Source organism: Juglans regia, chromosome 1 (assembly GCF_001411555.2).
Source record: "Juglans regia cultivar Chandler chromosome 1, Walnut 2.0, whole genome shotgun sequence".
In the NCBI taxonomy this organism is placed as follows: domain Eukaryota; kingdom Viridiplantae; phylum Streptophyta; class Magnoliopsida; order Fagales; family Juglandaceae; genus Juglans; species Juglans regia.
Window position 1 is genome coordinate 33,266,673 of NC_049901.1, and position 19,990 is coordinate 33,286,662.

Consider the following 19,990-nt stretch of genomic DNA (forward strand, 5'->3'; position numbering starts at 1 on the left):
GCTCAAGGGTACTGTCATAGGAAATTATGGGCTCGGCATTGGGAGGGGGGTGTTGTTGTTGTACAGGCCGATTAGTTGCCCTGCTGGAAATTATGGCCCGACGACCCCGCTGGCCTACAGCTTTTCTGCCCATGTCGCTTTCATCTGACTTTATTAAGTATTTGTTCTCTCGAGATTTTCTGCGGCTTTCTTTGTCGAGGCTGATGTCTCTTTGCCTTTTTCTTATGCCGATTATCTCCTTTCACTGTCCGTATTTTGAACGTGCTTTAACTCGCCTAGTCCTTTCGTTCTTCCATTTTGTGTTGTTGTGCCTTACTTTGACATGTAGTGGGGGAATTCCAGCTGCCTCCTCGAGGGAGAGACTGGGTAGCATTTTTCTAACCTGCCTTTGTGCCCCTCTTGTGTAGCGTCATGGCCGCAAAGTTGGATATGAGTAGGACGGGCTGCTCTTTGCTGCAGTGATGGCGGAGATCTATTCTTCTGGTAATCGTGGGGCTGATCTCGCTCTCCACCACGGGGAGACAAGGCGGCCTTGGACTTGGCTCGTTTCCTCTGTCCGCGGGGAGGTAAGTTGTTCACGCAGTTTGGAATGGGACCTGTCCTTCTTCGTTAACATTTTGTATTTAATCCTTGGTCGGAAAATAAGGATTCTATCATTTTTTATCACTAAGGGCAAGAGTCGATTTTGCAAATGTCATATTGTGCTTGTCCTTTTTTGCCATGTTGCTGATGTCCTCTTTGTCGACATCCTAGTTGCATATATCCGTATTTTTCGATGCAGTAATTAAGCGGTCAATAGACTCGGCCTACACTCCGTCAGGGGGAAGTCGGAATGCCTCGTGCCAAAGCAGCCTCTTTGTTCCCCAGGGAGGTAGTTCGGACAACAGTGTGGCTGGTCCGCTCCTTCACCAAGGTGGGGGTCGGGGTAAGTATTTGAGCAACCTCAGGGCTGGACCCCCTCACCTTTGCAGGAGGGACAAGGCGACCTTTAGCTCAACCCGTCCCTTTTTTCCTCACGAAAGGTAGGTTGTTCTGGTAGTTTGTATCTGGACCCACTCCCGTCTGTTAACATTGCAAGAAAGGGTAAGTTTGGGTCAGGCTGGTGCTGATCCCACACTTCGTCGTAGTGGAGGCTGGGGTAAGTTATTTAGGTAGCTGTGAGGTTGGTCCCGCTCTTCACTATGGGAGGGACCAGGCAACCATTCAACCTACCTTTCCGACTGGTACAACGCAGGGAGGTAACTTGTTCGGGCAGTCTGTACCCGTATGTTGACGTTCACGAGAAAGGTAAATTTTCATCTTCAAGTAGCTGAGGACTACCCGCACTCCATCGGGAAAGGGTTAGAATGTCTCAAGCCAAACCACCCCTTTGCCCCCCCCAAAGAGGTAATTCGGACAACAATGTGACTAGCTCGCTCCTTCACCGCGATGGGGGTTGGGGTAAGCATTCGGGTAGCCATGGGGCTGAACCTGCTCTTCTTTGCGGGAGGGATAGGGCATCTTTTGGCTCGACCCATCCCGTTGACACGGCATGGAAGGGTAATTTCTAGTCAGGTCGGTGTTGCTCCACACTTTGTCATAGCAGAGGCAAGGATAAGTTATTCAGATAGCTGTGGGGCTGGTTTGGCTCTCCGCTACGGGAGGGACAAGGCAACCTTTAAGCCAACATTTCCCTCTGGTATCCCACAAGGAGGTAAGTCTTTCGGGCAATCTACTACTAGACTCACTCCCGCATGTTGACGCTTACGAGGAAGGTAAGTCTTTTTCCTTCGGATAACTGAGGACTGACCCGCACTCTGCTGCTGGAGGGATAAGGCAACCTTTAGGCCAACATTTTCCTCTGGTGCCCCGCAGGGGAGGTAATTCAAATAATAATGTGGCTCGTCCAATCCTTCACCGCGATAGAAGTCGGGGTAAGTTATTTGAGCCGCCGAGGGGGCTGGTCCTGCTCTCCTAGACAAGGAGGTTGAGTCGCCTGCTCACCTATCATTCTTCGTGAGGAAGTAGGTTGTTCATGCGGTTTGGGACTAGACCCGCTCCCGCCTGTTGACATCGCAGGGAATGGTAAGTTTGGGCTAGATTGGTATTGATCTCACACTCCATCATAGAAGAGGTCGGGATAAGTAGTTCGGGTAGCTATGGGGTTGATTTCGCTCTCCACCGCAGGAGGGACAAAGCAACATTTAGGCCTATATTTCCCTATGGTATCCTGTAGGGAGGTAAGTCGTTCAGGCAGTCTATTACTGAACCCACTCTCGTCTGTTGATCTCACGATGAAGGTAAGTTTTTATCTTCAGAAGGCCTCGGGTCGACCCGCACTCCTCCGTGAGAGGGGTAGAGCAACCTTAGGCATTACACTCACCCATTTCACCTTGCAGGGAGGTAAGTTGCTGATGGAGATTTCATTAATTTCGCTGATGGAGACTACGTTCATTTTGTTGATGGAGAGTTCATTGGTGGAGATTACGTTATGTCCTTGAAATTTGCCATTGAAATACAACTCTTCTTTTATTGGGGCATGTAGCGTGCGCATGGAAATATAAATTTTCAATAATTGAGTTAGCTTAGCATTAAAATTTTCGTAGATGTTCGGCATTCCAGAGGTGTGGCAGCTCGTTTCCTTCAGTGTCTCGGAGCCGATAGGAGCCTGTGTGGTTGGTGGCGGTGACCAAGTACGGGCCTTCCCATTCGGGACCTAGCTTTCCCTCATCCCGCGTTGTTGTTCATGTCTCTTTGAGTATGAGATCTCTGACCCTAAATGTCCTCAGGCGCACCCGCCTATTGAAGCATTGCTTGGCCCTTCTTTTACAGGCCGCTGTTCTGATCTCGGCCTCAAATCTGACTTCTTCTAATAAATCAAGCTTTTCCTCTAGCCGCCTATCATTGGATTCTTGCTTGAAGTGCTGAACTTTGTCGGTGGAGATTGCGATCTCTACTAACGGCATCGCCTCGTGGCCGTAAGTGAGAGTAAAAGGGGTTTATCCAGATGGTGTTTTCCTTGTGACCTAGTCGAGTCACAAGACAGCGGGGAGTTCTTCTGCCCATGCCCCATTTTCTATCGTCAAGCTGCTTCTTGAGCATTCCCATCAATGTTTTGTTGGTCGCCTCCTCTTGCCAGTTAGACTGGGGGTGCCTTGTGGGTGAGTACCGAAACTCAATCCCCAAATCCCAAGACCAATTACTACAGTGATCTTAATCAATTGTCTCCTGTTATCGGATATGATAGTATGCAGGATGCCAAATCTGCAAACCACCATCTTCCATAGGAATCGCATGATGTTGTTTGTCATGATGGTTGGTAAGGCCTTGGCCTCGACCTCGACCCACTTGGTGAAGTAATCCACAGCTACTATCACAAATTTTACTCTGCCTTTATCAGGGAAAATGGGCCGACTAGGTTGATTCCCCACTGGGCGAAAGGCCAAGGAGACGTGAATTACGTTAACTCTTTCGATGGGCAATGGGTCACCTTGGCATATTCTTGGCACTTATGGAATTTCCGTGGATATTTCTTGGAATCTCGCAGGGCTCGGGACCAGTAATACCCCACCCTCATTACTTTCCACGCCAGCGCCTTTCCTCCTGAGTGACTGCCACAGGTTCCTTCATATATTTCTGCCAACACGTATTGCGCTTCTTCCGGGGAGATACACCTCAAAAGAGGCACCGAGTGGCTCCTTTGATACAGAATTACCTCGATTAGAGTGTAGTGCATTGTTTCTAATCTTCCTAGCCTCATGTCTGTTTTCGGCCACCTCATTGGTTTCCAAGTACTTGAGTATGTCCTCCACCCAGCCTGGGGCTCCGAGTAGTATTCTCATTACCTTGATCCCTATAGCATGTACTTCCATGGTCCGGATCACTGTTTGGTCCGGCAAGAGGGAATCCTCCTGTCTGGACACCGCAATTGCCAGCTTGTCTGCTTTCTAATTTTCTACCATCGGAAGTTGTTGAATCTGGAAGTATTTGAAATGGGGGTGCTCGACTTCCACTAGTGCTAAGTACTTTTTCAACTTTTCGCTTTTTACAGCAAACTTCCCTAGCACTTGATTAACCTCTACTTTGGTGGCGCCTAGAGACTTGAGCACCACTAGCCCTGAAAACAGCCCTTCATACTCTGCCTCGTTGTTAGTCATTTTGAACGCCAATTTGATGGCATAATTATACTCCTCTCCCTCGAGTGTTTCGATGTGCATTCTCATTCTCCCTTCAGCCCGGCAAGATGAGCTGTCAACAAATACTTGCCAGGACTTCACGGAAGGTGCATCATCATTCTCTGTCAGAAAACTGGTAAACTCAACAATGAAGTCTGCCAGCACACAACCTTGACAATGTTCCATGGTGCATAGTCGATGTCAAATTCACTCAGCTCTACTGCCCAGTAAATGAGCCGGCCTAAGGTGTTCGGACGTTGCAATACCTTTTTCATGGGGGTTTCCATGAGGACCCTTACTGGGTGAGCTTGGAAGTACGGGCACAGCTTGCGTGTGGTTACTACTAGGGCAAAGGTGAACTATTCCATGTAGGGGTATCTAGCTTTGGCCCCTCGATACGCTCAGCTAGTATAGTAGACCGGCCTCTGGACTTCATTCTCTTCATGCACCAATGCTGAGAAGGCAGCCTGGGGGGAGACTGTCAAGTACAAGGTCAACATCTCTCCACACCGAGGTTGGCTGAGGAGCGGTGGGCTCGTGAGGCACTTCTTGAGAGTTTCGAACGCTAGGTTGCACTCGTTGTCACATACTTGCACCTTTCGCAGGACCCAAAAGAAAGGCAGGCACTTGTCGATGAATTTTGATACGAATCTGTTGAGAACTGCCACTCGCTCAGTTGGCCTTTGCACCTCGTTTATGTTTTGGGGTGGGGCCATGTTAAGGATGGCCTCCACTTTCTCGTGGTTGGCTTCAATTCTGCATTCTGATACCATGAATCCTAAGAACTTCCCTGATCCGACACGAAAGGCACATTTTGCCGAGTTTAGCTTCATTTGGTACTACCTTAGTATCACAAAAGTCTCCATCAAGTTGTTCAGGTGCTATTCCGGGCTCCCACTCTTAACTAATAGGTCGTCAACGTAGACCTCCATGTTTCTTTCTATTTGATTTTTGAACATACGATTGACCAGCCGCTGATAGGTGGCACTTGCGTTCTTAAGCCCAAAAGGCATCGTCGTGTTACAGTATAAGTCTCGATCAGTGATGAATGAAGTCTTTTCTTCGTCTTCGGGGTTCAAACGAATCTGGTTATACCCAGAATAGGCATCCATAAAGCTGAGCATACGATGACCCGCCATGGAGTTAACAATCATGGCAATGTGGGGAAGTAGGATGATATCTTACAGACAGGCTTTATTGAGATCAATGAAGACAATCCCACAGAAGGCGCCACTATTAATGTTGTGTTTTGTATTCCTTTGAGCCAAGTTCTGGCAACTCAGGTTTTCAGAACTTGGGCTTGCAAAAGATAGGAAAAAAGGCAACTGGGAGAGGGCGGCTTGAGGTTGGGGATTCTTCGATGCCAAAGTCAGTAAATTCTCTTGGAAGTTTGTAAATAAGTGAGAGAGTCTAGGGATCAGAGAGTCTTTTCTAGTACTTGATACTTATTATTTATACCATGAATCTTGAGGGAACAGAAATTGTTTGTCCCTATGGAGTTCGTGCCCTTCATACTGTTCCTTCTATCAGAGTCTCCTTTAATGAGGTATGGCTCTGCGACGATACCATTAATGTGTGAACTATTCTATGAGGGGGTATCTAGCTCTGGCCCCCCGATATGCTCAGCTTGTATAGCATACCAGCCTCTAAACTTCAATCTATTCGTGCACCAATGCTGAGGAGGCAACCTAGAGGGAGATTGCCAGGTACAGGGTCAATGTCTCCCCACACCGGGGTTGGCTGAGGAGCGGTGGGCTCGTGAGGCACTTCTTCATAGCTACGAACGCTAGGTCACACTCGATGTCCCATACTTGCACCTTTCGCAGGACCCAAAAGAAAGGCAGGCACTTGTCGATGAATTTTGATACGAATCTATTGAGAACTGCCACTCACCCAGCTAGCCTTTGCACCTTGTTTATGTTTTGGGGTGGGGCCATGTTGAGGATGGCCTCCACTTTCTCGGGGTTGGCTTTGATTCCGCATTCGGATACCATAATCCTAAGAACTTCTCTGATCCGACACCAAAGGCACATTTTGCCGAGTTCAACTTCATTTGGTACTGCCTTAGTATCGCGAAAGTCTCCCTCAAGTTGTTCAGGTGTTGTTCTGGGCTCCCACTCTTAACCAATAGGTCATCCACGTTGACCTCCATGTTTCTTCCTATTTGATTTTTGAACATATGATTGACCAGCAGTTGGTAGGTGGCACTTGCGTTCTTAGGCCCAAAAGGCATCATCGTGTTACAGTACAAGCCTCGATCAGTGATGAATGAAGTTTTCTCTTTGTCTTCAGGGTTCATACGAATCTGGTTATACCCAAAATAGACATCCATGAAGCTAAGCATACGATAACCCGCCATGGAGTTGACAATCAAGTCGATGCGGGGAAGTGAGAAGCTATCTTTCGGGCAGGCTTTGTTGAGGTCAGTGAAGTCGACGCACATTCTCCATTTGCCATTCGGCTTTTTTACAAGCACCATGTCGGACAGCTATTTTGGGTAGTGGGCTTCTCGAACGAATCCAGCAGCTAGCAAGCGGTCCACTTACTCAACAATGGCGACGCTCTTTTCTGTACTGACGCTTCGGCGCTTCTACCTCACTCATTTGGCCTTTGGGTCTACACTAAGGTTGTGCTATATGATTTCGGGGGCTATTCCGGGCATGTTCTCATGGCTCCAGGCAAATACATCTTTGTGCTTAATGAGGAGTTGTTGCATGGTGCTCCGTGCCTTAGATGTCATTTCGCTGCCAATCCTTGCCACAGCTTCTGGTTGATCCGAGTTGAGTGGGACAAGCTCCATTGGCTCGTTTGGTTTCGTCTTTCTGAGCCTCTACTCATCTGGGACCTCATTTTCGGCCGGCACACAGTTGGGACATAGTGGCGAGGTGCAATCATCCACCGCTGGGCACACCTCGCCTACCCCACCATTCGTAGGTATTTCTTCACGGATGTGTGCCCATCTTTCTTCTGTGACGTCCTCTTCAATCCTAGGAATTTAGTTCTTTCGATGGTCAACTTCCATGTTCACCGGCACTACTAGTGAGCTTTTGAGTTGTCTAGAATGGGTTGCCGCAGGCATGCAAAGTACACGTAAGATCTAGAATGATCCCACAGAAGGCGCCACTATTAACGCCGTGTTTCGCACTCCTTTGGGCCAAGTTCTGGCAATTCATGTCTTTAGAACTTGGGCCTGCAAAAGATAGGAAAGAAGGCAACTAGAGAGGGCAGCCTTGAGGCCGAAGAGTCTTCGATGCCAAAGTTAGTAAATTCTCTTGGAAGTTTGTAAATAAGTGAGAGAGTCTAGGGATCAGAGAGTCTTTTCTCGTACCAGATACTTACTATTTATACCATGAATCTTGGGGGAACAGAAATTGTTTGTCCCTAAGGAGTCCATGCCCTTCATACTGTCCCTTCTGTCTGAGTCCTTTAATGATGTGTGGCTTTGCGACGACACCATTAATGTGACGTGTAGCTCAAGTAGTGATGTCATTAATGCAACGTGGTTCTCTGGCATTGCTTTTATCATTTGTGATTTGTCGATGTTCCCATATCAAAGGATCGAGGGTTCTCTGTATTTCTCACTATGTTTCGTAAAATTTCTCATGTCCAAAGCGTGGTTGGTGATGTCAGGCAAGTCTGTCCCGTCAGCCACTTTATCCCTTTCCCTTGTAGGCACCTTGCTTTATGGGTGGTCTTGGGACCCTGTGACCAAGCATTGGGCCGAGGCCCATTGGGCTTTGCGAAGTGGGGAAAATCCCCTTACAATCAATTTTTATTATTTTTACTATTCAAATAAGTTTTTGGAAGAAAACTTGTTGGTCTAGGAAGTGAGGCAATGTCGTAAGGGAAGTTAGTTTTCAAAGTCAAATTAGTTTTCAGAAGCACTTTCACTTCATTGTGAAGGAACATCGTTAAAGGGAAAGTGGTCACCCTCAGGGGCGAGCACCATGCGAGGCAAACCAGTCACGCTCAGGGCAAGTACCATTGAGACTAAAAGTGTTCGCTATCCAAACGAGCACAACTAGAGGCAAAGTGCTCACATTCAAGGCGAGCACTATGGAGAGAAAAAGTGATCGCCACTGAAGCAAGTACAATGAGAGGCAAATTGCTTAGCTCCCAAGCGAGCATGAGGGAGAACAAAAGTGCTCACCACCCAAGGAGCACAATAGGAGGCAAAGTGACCACATCCCAGGCAAACACTACAGAGAGCAAAAGTACTTGCACCCCATGCGAGCATCATAGAGAGTAAAAATGTTTGTCACCTTGGCAAGCAAAATAGCTTGTCACCCTAGCGAGCACCCTGGATGTAGCAAAAAGCTCCTCACCTTGGCGAGCACTGTGAAGGTGCATGAAAATAGCAACCTCAACTCGTGGAAAAGGAAAGTGCTCACCCTCGAGGCGAGCATCATGGAGAGTCCCAGGCAAGTTTTGCGGGAGCAAAAGTGCTTACTACCTTGGTGAGCACCAAAGCAGGCAAAGTGCTTATCACCTCGGCTAACACCGTGAAAAAGCATGAAGCTTCATCACCTCAGCGAGCATTATGGAAAGGGAAAGTGCATGCTTCCATTCAGCATCACGCAAAGAAAAAGTGCTTGCCACCAAGACTAGCACCATGGGAACAAAAGTGCTTGCCCATTGGAGGCAAAATTCTCCACACCCCAATGAGCACCCTGGATCAAGCAAAATGTTCCTCACCCTACTGAGCATCATTTTAGGATCGGATCAACTTGGAGCCCTATCCGCAACCTGCAAAAAACCTAATTACCCTCCCATCAACTTTAAATACTTTTTTATGAGACCCGACTGCTATTTCTTTCTTCTCTCTTTCTTCTTCTTCTTTTCTATCTGGTCGTGCGTCCATGGAGCACCAACAATGCGCCAAAAAAAAATGATATTTTCAAAATACAAACTAAAATTAAATTACATAGCGAGTATAGAAAGCTCAATCATGAGTTACATCGATACATACGGACCAACAGTTTTCAAGCTTACCCTAGCATAGTTAATTTATAAGTTACACTAATAATATACATCAATATACATTAATATCACAGACCAATGGCTCTCAAGCTTATATTGTGTTAACATAACATTAGATAGTTTAAAGCTTTTGAAATACACACAGACCCGTGCGGTCAAAACACCCAAAAGCCACCCGGCCAGCCCAGCTCACACACAAACACACAACAGCATGTAACACTGCTTCCTATAGATCACTAAGGATGCCACGTACTTTTGTAATTAAAGACAGGCAAGAAAACATCTCTTTATTTCATGGAAAGTTTTCTTAAATCAACAAAGTCTTAAAATAAATACGTACTCGGAGTTCTTAATGCGGAAGATAAACTCATAAAAATCAAACTAAGGACACATAGATCTAAGTAGTAATAGCTAGGCTGTTCTGTCTAAGCTTAGCCCGCCTACTCATCCTAGTCATCTTCTTCACTAATTATTTGGTTAAAAATATAAAATAAAATAAGTCAAAAACTCAATAAGAAGTATATCATACCTTAATAAACATAACATTCTTCAAAAAATAAGCATGATATTGATATAAAATCATAAACATTCATCCTTATGCTCATGATATGCAAACTTATAAAACGTTATTTCCATTTTCTTATAATCTTAATTGGTAAACACATACTAACTCTCTGTGTTACGTTGTGCATCGATTGGTCCCGCTACCTTTGACCACAAGGAGAACTGCTAAATATGTCATAAATATCTTATGGGCCACCCATAATTTACATTGGTATTATACATCCCTATGACCATCTTATATCTTATCAATCTTAGACTTATCTTATGATTAATAACATATGCGGTATGAGATGCATGATTCACGTACTTAACATATATGGCTAGCATAAAATAATAAAAATATAATATGACCACATGGTATGATGAATATTGGTAGGCTTTACGTAACTAATCAGCATGTTCTACGCATTTAACATCACACTTGGTACATAAAAATGAGCTTTCAAAGAAATGACTTCAACTACTATAATAATTTAATAGACTAGTTTACGATATTTCTAAGTGTATGGTCAAGCTACTTCAACTACTATAACTATAATAGAATTTCATTGTTTAAACATGCACTAAATATTAGTAAAATTTGAGATTTCGTCAAAATCTGTCGTATGTAAAGTATTACAATTTACAACTACGTTAAATTTACTACAGCTACATTAGAAACAAGGACAAATAAGTTATTTAAGTTTAAACAAAAGCAAGGGCACATAGGTAAATCAGCTTTTAAAGCAAGGTCACTAAAGTTGGCCTCCAAACCCTTTTTTTATCTGATTTCTAGTATTGTGTTTAATTACTTGATTAAATCACTTCTACATGCTATTAATTCCTCAAATTAATGTTATGACCTCATTAATCAACCCTTTAAACTTTCAAAATTTTATTAGGTCAAGAAAATTTGAATTTGGGTTTGATAACATTTCAAATCCTAACCAAACTCTCTTTAAACCCCAAATGAAGCCCACTTGTTTAAGGCACATTAAGGCTCACGAATTTTGGCCACCTTAGCAACGCTTCTTGAGGAAGTTTCAACCCACCCTTGGTAGACCAATCTCTGCCCATGACAGTCCCAAATAGTCACTTGATGTGAGAGGAAAATGCCACCTCACCACAACCTTTCTCTTGGAAGTTTCTTTGGCTAAAAACCACTCAATATTTGCACCCCTTTGTGACCTAATCACCATCCACCAAGGTGTCACTCAAGCCCATACTTTTCTCAAAAGTGTATTCGGCGTGCAAGTCATATTTTCACTCACTTCACCCTTTTTCATTTCCGTTCTTGGAGAGAACACTTAGAAGCTCTCTCGGGCAGTTGTCGGAGCTTTTTTGTGTGCCATTTTTGAAACCCTTGTAAGTATTTTCAAATGATGGTTCCTCATGAAAGTTGTTCTCCTTTGATTCTAGTTTTCAAGAGTATCTTGTTTGTTTGATTTCATGGTCATTGGATTGGTCAAAATTTATTTTAACCATAAAAAGGTCAATCTTGGCGATAATTTGGATAGTGTGTTGTATTTTAGGATTTTTTACCAAAGTAATGGACGGATCTTGGTCCAAACCTTTTATAGACTATTTTTAACATGTTTATATAAATGTTTGGAGATTAGTTGTATGATTAATGCTTTTAATAAAGGTTTTCTTAGATCTAGAAACTTAAGAGACTAGAAGAAGAAAAACAATTTATGTTTTAAGACATTTTGGATCTTTTGTGGTTTAATCTTACTCCAATGGTTTTGATATTTTTACTTGATGATCCTAAACCTTTTATCTACATGTTAAGATATTTTTTTGAAGAATTTATGTGTTTATTTGTGAATATATGATTTTTATGCAAGAGAATACTTGGTTAGGTCAAAAGTTTGATGATTTTGGCTAAATCCATGTTTAGGTTTATTTTTAGCCATATGGTTTTAAGTTTAATGCTTGGGTATACTTTAGGACACACTTGTAAACCATATGATGTTTTTAGTTTGTCATTTTTATCATGATATGTCTCAGATCAAGAGATTTGATCAAAACCAAAGTTGAGAAAAATTATGTTTTTGTCTAAGTGTTGGAGCTGAGTACTTCAAGTGAGATTTTGTGATTTTTGATGACTTTTATATGGATTCAAAGCATGTTAGTTCTTAGGGATGTGTTATGAGCATGTTAGAAGAAAGTTTTGAGTTTTTTGAAGTTCTTGAATATGTTTTGAAAAATATCAAAACCTTGAGATTCAAGGGTTTGTATTTTAGTTAAAAAGTTTGGATATTTTTACTAAAAAATTTTGTGATTAGGTGAAGTAGATTTTTGTTGGATATTTTAAGCTTAAGATAGAATAATCTTTCTTGCAATATTTTGGTCTAATCATGAGTTTTGAATTTTGAATAAATTGCGACAAAAATAAGGAGATATGGCTTTTGGAAGTTTCGGTCTTATGATGTTTTTCATTGTCGTATTTAGTTTTAATTTGTTCTAAGTTGATATTTGAGTTTAGAACAAAATTTTCATGAATAATGTAAATTTTGGTGATTTTTGAAGTTAGGATGTGAAATACTTAAGTTAGAGGTAAAATTGTCATGTTTCCACATGTAGAGGTTATGATTGTAATTTTATTCTAAGTTAACATTTTTCATGTTAGTAAGTTATTAGTGATAAAGTTACTAACATTTAGAACTTCTACTTACAGTTTCTCATGTTTCATATGTTTTCTTGTAAAATGCGACGATTACTATAAATTAGCTTCTAACTTATTGTCATATTACTGTGTATGTATGTTGGTAAAGGAACCATGGTTTATGTACTTATGTTATCATATATGCCATGCAATGCCATATCACTATATATTTATCTGTTACACAATATATTCTATCATGCAATATATATCTATTACACGTTATACCATGTCACAAAATTTTTATCTATTTCACGTTATGCCATGTTACTATATGTTTATTTGTTTCATGTTATGTCATGTCACGAAATATTTGTCTGTGATATGTTATGTTATGTCACAAAATATTTGTCTATTTCATGTTATGCCATGTCATGAAATATTTATCTGTTACATGTTATGTCATATCATAAAATATTTGTTTGTTTCATGTTATGTCATGTCATTCATCTCACGTACATGTCACGTTACGTTATATCAGGTCATCTGTCCTTTTGCTTCATATCACATCATGTCTCGAGTACAAAGTGTGTCTCAAAAATAATATTTTCACACTAGTCAATTCAATTTCAAGTTTCAGTTTCATGTCAGTTTCATGCAATGTTATTTTACGTTCAATTCAAGTTCATGTTATTAGTTAATTTATACTACGGTCAAGGAATATACGATCTCTCTAGTACTGCAGTCAAGGCATATGTGTTGCCTGGTACTACGGTGAAGGAGTCTAATCTGCCATAATACAAAAGAATACTCATGGTGAATGTGTAGGAGCTACCTGAGTGCTCCATTTTTTTAATCAGAATGCCTAATTTCAATTACATGAGCTAGCATTTCAAGTTCAGTTCAATTCATGTTCAGTCTAAGTTTAGTTCAAGTTCAATTTCACGTCCAACTTTATTTCATGTTTAGTTCACGTCAGTTTAGTTCTTCTCATGTCAACTCAAGTCATGTCAATATATGTCTTGTTAAATGTCAAGTCACATCAAGTTTATTTATGATCATGTATGCATTCATGCTTTTACTGTCATGCATGCATCTTTAACCTGTATGTTAAGTTATATGTTAACTTGCTGAGATTTGTAATCAAATCTCATGTGGTAGTCTCAACTACTATTCTCCCCGAAATGGCAAATGATGTCTTAGGATCTGGAAAACCCACGCATGAGAGATTGAATGAGATCGAATAGAATATACAGCAGATAAAGAGTTGATGGAGCCTAACCCCCCCCCCAATTTTCTGGACGTTAGTTTGGGTATCATAGTTGAGCTACGTGAACGACTTAACAAATTAGTACAATAGCTTTTATTTCCTTATTGTAGTTATGGAGTGCTATCTCCAATACTCTTTATGTTACAGACCTGTTGGACAAGTATTGTAACCTTTTAGATACTTGTTATCACGTGACTTTTATAAAGCATGTTTATGTTTTGGGATATATTACTTTTGGTACATAGTATTGTTAAAAGAAAAAAAAATTTACCCGCTGCTAATATTGCATATTACTATATGCATGCTAGGTGCATTGCATCCTTAATTGTCATAAACGAGAGCAGGTAACCTTCTGTTACACGTCCCAACGCTTCAAATTCCATCAAATCCCAAGCGAAATTTGGGGGGCATCACAGTACATGTGTAGTTTAGTTGGTTATATTTATTGGACAAATTTGGTATGAGTGATGTATTTATGGAAGAAGGGTAATGAGAATTTTGTAGTTGAGTTGAATGGATGTAAATGTTGTGATAAGCCATGAAGTTGAATGCTATGTGCTCGAAAGATGACCTCAAGGGGTCACAAGTTATGGCTTTTAAATTAAGAAAAGGTTAATAAAGGAATGTATGGAGAATGATATGGTTAATTGGATTGGTTTAAGTGAAGGAGGTTTCAGTAAAGAATCAATTGAATGTTAAGACCATGCAGAAGAGAAGGCGCTAAATGTTGCGAGTATTTTTATTATATATATGCAAGTTTTTTAAGTTTAAGTCGCGTATGTAAATGAAAAGGAAATGATGTAAGGCTATGTATGCTTGTAGGTTGCCATGTGACATGCACATAACTGGACTGCATGAAATGAAAATGACATAGAGTCCAGGTAAGTATCATATTCATACCCTTCTAGAGTTTCCAAAATGATATGAGAATGAGAATGAAATGTTTCTTTTCATGAATGAAATGATGTGCTTTTATGAGAAATATGTTCTTTTTATGCAATGGAAGAAAATGAAATATTTGCTTAGAAAAGAAAATCTTTTAGAAATAAAATTATGTTTTATGAAATAATGTTAAGGTATTAATGCTTTGAGGTATATGTATGTAGTGGTCTTTCTTTGACAACCCATGTTTGTTCATCTCTATGATAAATACATGCATGATGAAATGAATATTATATGTAGTACTTAATGTCTTTATGTTCCATGAAATGAAAATGTCTATGCTCTATATTATGAAATGATGTGTTATAAAATGAAAGGACTGAAAGTGAGGTTGTGCAATTCCTCCATAACTCCAAGTCCGACCGACCACCCGTTTCAATTTTGACTCTGACGAAGTCGGAGAGTTGGAGTTCAGAGTCGGAGTTCATGTTGGAAAAATGGTCGAAGTCGGAGCTTATGTAGGCTTCAAACTTTGAATTATGAACATTTAAAAAAAAATTACAAAACGACATCGTTTTGCTTCGAATAAAAATACAGTGAAATGGAATTACATGAAACGACGTCATTCCATTTAAAGCGAAGTCTTTTAAGCTTGCTATTGGGTCCAAAATGACCCCACCCCTCCCCCCTTCCCTTCTCCATGAATGGCATCTTGCCACCCGCCTAGCCCCACCCTGAAAATCCTTCTCCGTCGTGACTTCCTTCTCTACCAAATGTACTCTTTGCCCTTCTCTATTTTATTTATTCATTTGATTAGATACTAACTACAAAAGCCCTAGGGTTTGAGAGTTTGCTTGATTTTTAATTTTTTTAGTGTTTGAAGATTTGGGGAAAGTTTAGGCTTTTAGTTATTCGTTGCATGGATTGTTGTTTCATTTAACTTATTTGTGTAATGGGTATTCCATATTCAGCTGCTCGGCAGAGTTGTTGGTGGCATGTTGAATTTATTTGATTTTACTTATTTGTGTTTTATATGGTGAATTTATGTTAGCAACTGGGTGCTTTGAAATTTATATGCGTAGTACTAGTATATGCATATATGCTCTGATCTGAACCTCTTTGTTTTGATGGTTGGCTCGAGCAAAACTCATCCCAAGAACTCGCTTGAGTCTTGCTCGATAGGTCGCTCAAGCGATCACCAGATAAAGAATTCGCTCAAGGCGCACTTGACATGTCTCTCAAGCAAATAACCTAAAAAGTTGCCACAATAGGGTTTTCTTACTCCGTGTGTGTGTGTGTGTATATATATATATATATATATATCATTTTTTGGTAACATAATGAAGCAGATTGAATGTGAGAGTGAGAAATAGCATTTTGGAGTGTTCTTGGAAAGGAGAAAACTTCAAAAGTAAGTAGCAGTCATCCTTTTATGTAAACATGTTTTCTATGTAATCATCATTTTTATGTAAACAAGTTTTCCATGTGATCTTCCTTTTATTAGTGATACGCGGCCCTAAAAGTTATTTGCACTTAAAATATTTTACTTTAGCTAACTCTTGGAGAGTAAATAAAGGGATAGTCCAATGAGAGATGTGTGAATACAAGAAACATAGAAAACTTGATGAATGGTTTTTTCCTTATACGCACTTGAAACTATTTTGCACTTAAAATATTTGCATTTATTACAGTGTTACACTTCATTCAATCATTTTTATGCGTCAATTATGTTTATAAATTATATCTCAATGATCTCATTGGCTTGGTAAGTTGTTGTTTTTGTTTTGAAGTGGATATAGATATAGATGCTACATCTACTCCAAAAGAATGTACTAATGTGGATGCTTCAGTGCCTACACTAACGATAGGAACATTGTAACACCCCACTTCTTTACCCCATTAGGTTAACTCTCAGGTTAACCCTAGATTTTAGAAAAATAGCTCACTTACTTAGAAGAATATTGACTTTCGTTAGGGAAACATAGTTCGATTTCTTTCTTCAAGCTTTGATTCGAATTTTCCTTCTTTAATCATCCATTTCTAGCATTCATTAGCCGTACTTGCATTTTTATTGAGCTTTAGTACATGTAATTTTGTTTGGTGACATGTCAAACCCTAAAACCGTTTCATTTGGCAACCATGTGTACTTTGTGTGCAGTGGACCAAAATACCCTTAACTTGATATTTTTCTTCAAATTCTATTTCAATCCCATGATTTATCTGTGAAAATTGCCTTGCGGTTGATTTTGGAAAATTAAAAACCCTAGTCGAAACCTTAAATATTTTTAATACCAATTTTATCCTTGGGAATTTTGGCCAACCTCTTTTATTTTATTTATTTTTATTATTTTCTGTTAATTGTTTTATTTTTGGTCACCTCTCAACTGCCCAATCACCACCATTGCACCACCTTAGATGTATTTGAGTGTGCCTTGCATAGCCACTAGAAACCAAAGGAGTAAGACAAGAGAATAAGACAAAATTGCTAACTCTTATAGAAAACCCTAACCGCCGGTCATTAAGGGCTTAAACCCTAGCATTAATTACACTACATTTTCTCTCTCCACCACTCACACGACAACTCTCTCTCTCTCTCTTCCCCTTTGGTTGATTCTCTTACAACCTAGACATCATCATGCTAACCTACATGGAGGAGCTAAGCTTGAGAGACATCATGAGCCACCACCCAATGAGGAAGCACCCAAGCCCAACGCTACCTTCATCTCCATGGCTATATAAACCTCCCTTCACCTCACTTCTTCCTCACTTCACTTCACTTCACTTCCTCTCTTTGAAAAGTTTCATGGGCTCCAATCTTCGTGAGTATTCCCTCGCTTGATCTTAGTTTCCTTATTAAAGGCATTTTTTGAGTAAATTAGCTATGTCATGATTAATTATGGTACAGTTTGATCATAGGATTATTTATGGAGGTTTAGATTAAGATGAGAAACATGACATAACTAGTTTTAAGTTCTACCTTATTTTGATCATCAAAGCATGCATGGTTTGACTTTTAATCATACTTCATTTGAGGAAATTAGGTTATTTTACTTAGGTTTGAAATGTGAGTATTTAGAAAGCCTTCTGATTGGGATAAGAAGAATGCATGATAATTAGCATGTCATAGGTGATATGATGATATCATGCATCATTAAGGTTCAGTTAGCATTTGAGGATTTCATTAGTCATAAGTGTTGGGATGAACTTACTCAAACTGAGGATTTAAGTATGTCCTTGAGGATTCTAGTGAGCATGTTCCTTGGAGGTTTCGCCTTGCATGCATTCGTAAGGATCATTAATGAGTTCACTTAGGTATCAACTAGAATGCATGTCATGCATTTCATGAGGTAGGTTATGGATTATTAGATAACATGCATCAATTAGACATCTAAGGGCATTTTTATAATTTCCCTTTTCATGTCACTATTTACTTTCCTTAAGTTAGTTAGTTTCTAACATCAATTCCGCTTTGGAGCAGTCATGACTGGTTTTGCCTTTAGATCAGCAGCCAATAAAGTATTGACCCTTCAATAATATACATTGTAACACAATGAAGATGACTACATCAGAAAACCTAAAATACCCTACATCTTTCCTTTTCTTTTGCTACCCTTTACTATCTCCCATCACCGCCTAATCATTCCCACGCTAGGAGCCTGATGCCACAACCACAGCCATTACAAAGATTTTCCCTTCCTCAGTTCTCATTTTATAACTTAGAAGCTACAGGAGGAGAGAGAGAGAGAGAATGGGATCAGAGAGAGAAACTAGAAAACCCATTTGGGCCATTTCCTTTCATTTTCACACATTACACACACACACACACACACACACTCTCTCTCTCTCTCTCTCTCTCTCTAATTCACACGGGGAGACCTCTCCATTGAATGTTTTCTAAGCTCCATTACTAAGAAATGTCTGCTCTCTCTCTTTCTCTAGCTCTCTTTCTCTATGCGAATGCGTTTCATTTCTTGTTTGTAATTTTCATAGCTGAAATGTGATGGTTCTAATTGCATAAGAGTTCCCTGAATTTCCTACTTGTGTTCATTTTTTGTTTCTTTTCTGCAATTCTACCATTTCTTCTCCAAGAGAATACTTGCTGAGAAAACTAGAGGAAATGCAAGAAAGAAACACAAAAACCATCTGGATTTTATATTATATTTTTTTGTAAATGAATGATGAAATTCTCCCATGGCAACTTTGCTAAGAAGTTTTGGTGAAGGAGACCGTTTTTGAAATGTTTCTGTTGCCTATTGTTTGGTTGCGAGAGAGACGACTCGAAACTGAAGGTGAGGAACTGAAGGTGACGAAATAATTTTGATGAGGGTGACAGAGAGAGACCCACCCTGGTGAGGAACTGAAGGAAGTTTGCTTCAGGCGAAAGAGACGAGAGTTTGCTTTACTTCTGTGCGTTGCATCCCATTATAGTGAAATGAGTGGGCTACGTGGTCGGCGCCTATTGGAGGCTGTTTTCATCCCAAAATTAGATGTACTGGTCAAAAGATTTTCCCTTCTAACATAGCATAATTTATTTCACAGCTAGTATTTCGCTTACAGCTCCAGTAGTCTATAAGTTAGCCTCTAACTTACACCTTGATCAATTATTTATGATTTATTGATAAATTTCATTTATATAATTGTCATTTTAGCATGAACTGTCATATCGTTTTTTACATTCAAGTATCATTTTTGTGTTACTCATATGCATTTCATGAAAATCATTCTTTTTCATAAATCTTTACATGAAAGTTATTTTATCACTATCCCAAAGACTAGAATGAGGAAGTATCCTAGTGAAACTTCTCTGTTCACTTTGGAGTGATTAAATATAGTGGTAACCCCTTTATCGACGAAGAACAGTCAACAAATTTCGAATGGGTTCTTTTTAAAGAACGTCGAAGGGAAGTCATACGTTACGACACCTAATGCTGATGAGTGTACATGTTATGATTTTTACGATGTTATGTTATGTTATAATACCAATGCATTGAGAACGAATCTATAGACAATGTAGTTTCAACGTAAGTTGTACAAGAGTTACCAACAGATACTCACAATGCATATAGAAAACTGTGACGATACCATATGTTACGTTAATTCCATGATTTTATAATAAAAGACTAAGTTTTTATGACGAAAGTGAAATTATGTTATCTATAAGAAAATGTGCATCAAAAATATATTTTCTTGATAAATCTGAATGGGAGACAAATACAATTTTTCTGCATTTACATGCATTTCATATTTATCATTCTTCATACATAGTCTACCTTTGTGCACGTTGGTTATCTAACTTACTGAGATTTCAAGTAAATCTTACCATTTGTGGACTCACTATCATTTCACTTGAAATAATAGAAGTTATAGATGCAAACAGACCCAATGGACCAGTGGATCAAGAGGATTGAGGAGGAACCAGACGTCGGCAGGAGACTTGATTTGATTATGATATTTCTAGGTCTAACCCTTTGTGCTATAGAACGCATGAAGCAATTGGTTTAGATCTTTTTAGAGAACTTGATATTTTGTACTAAGATTAAGCTACCTAATGTTTTG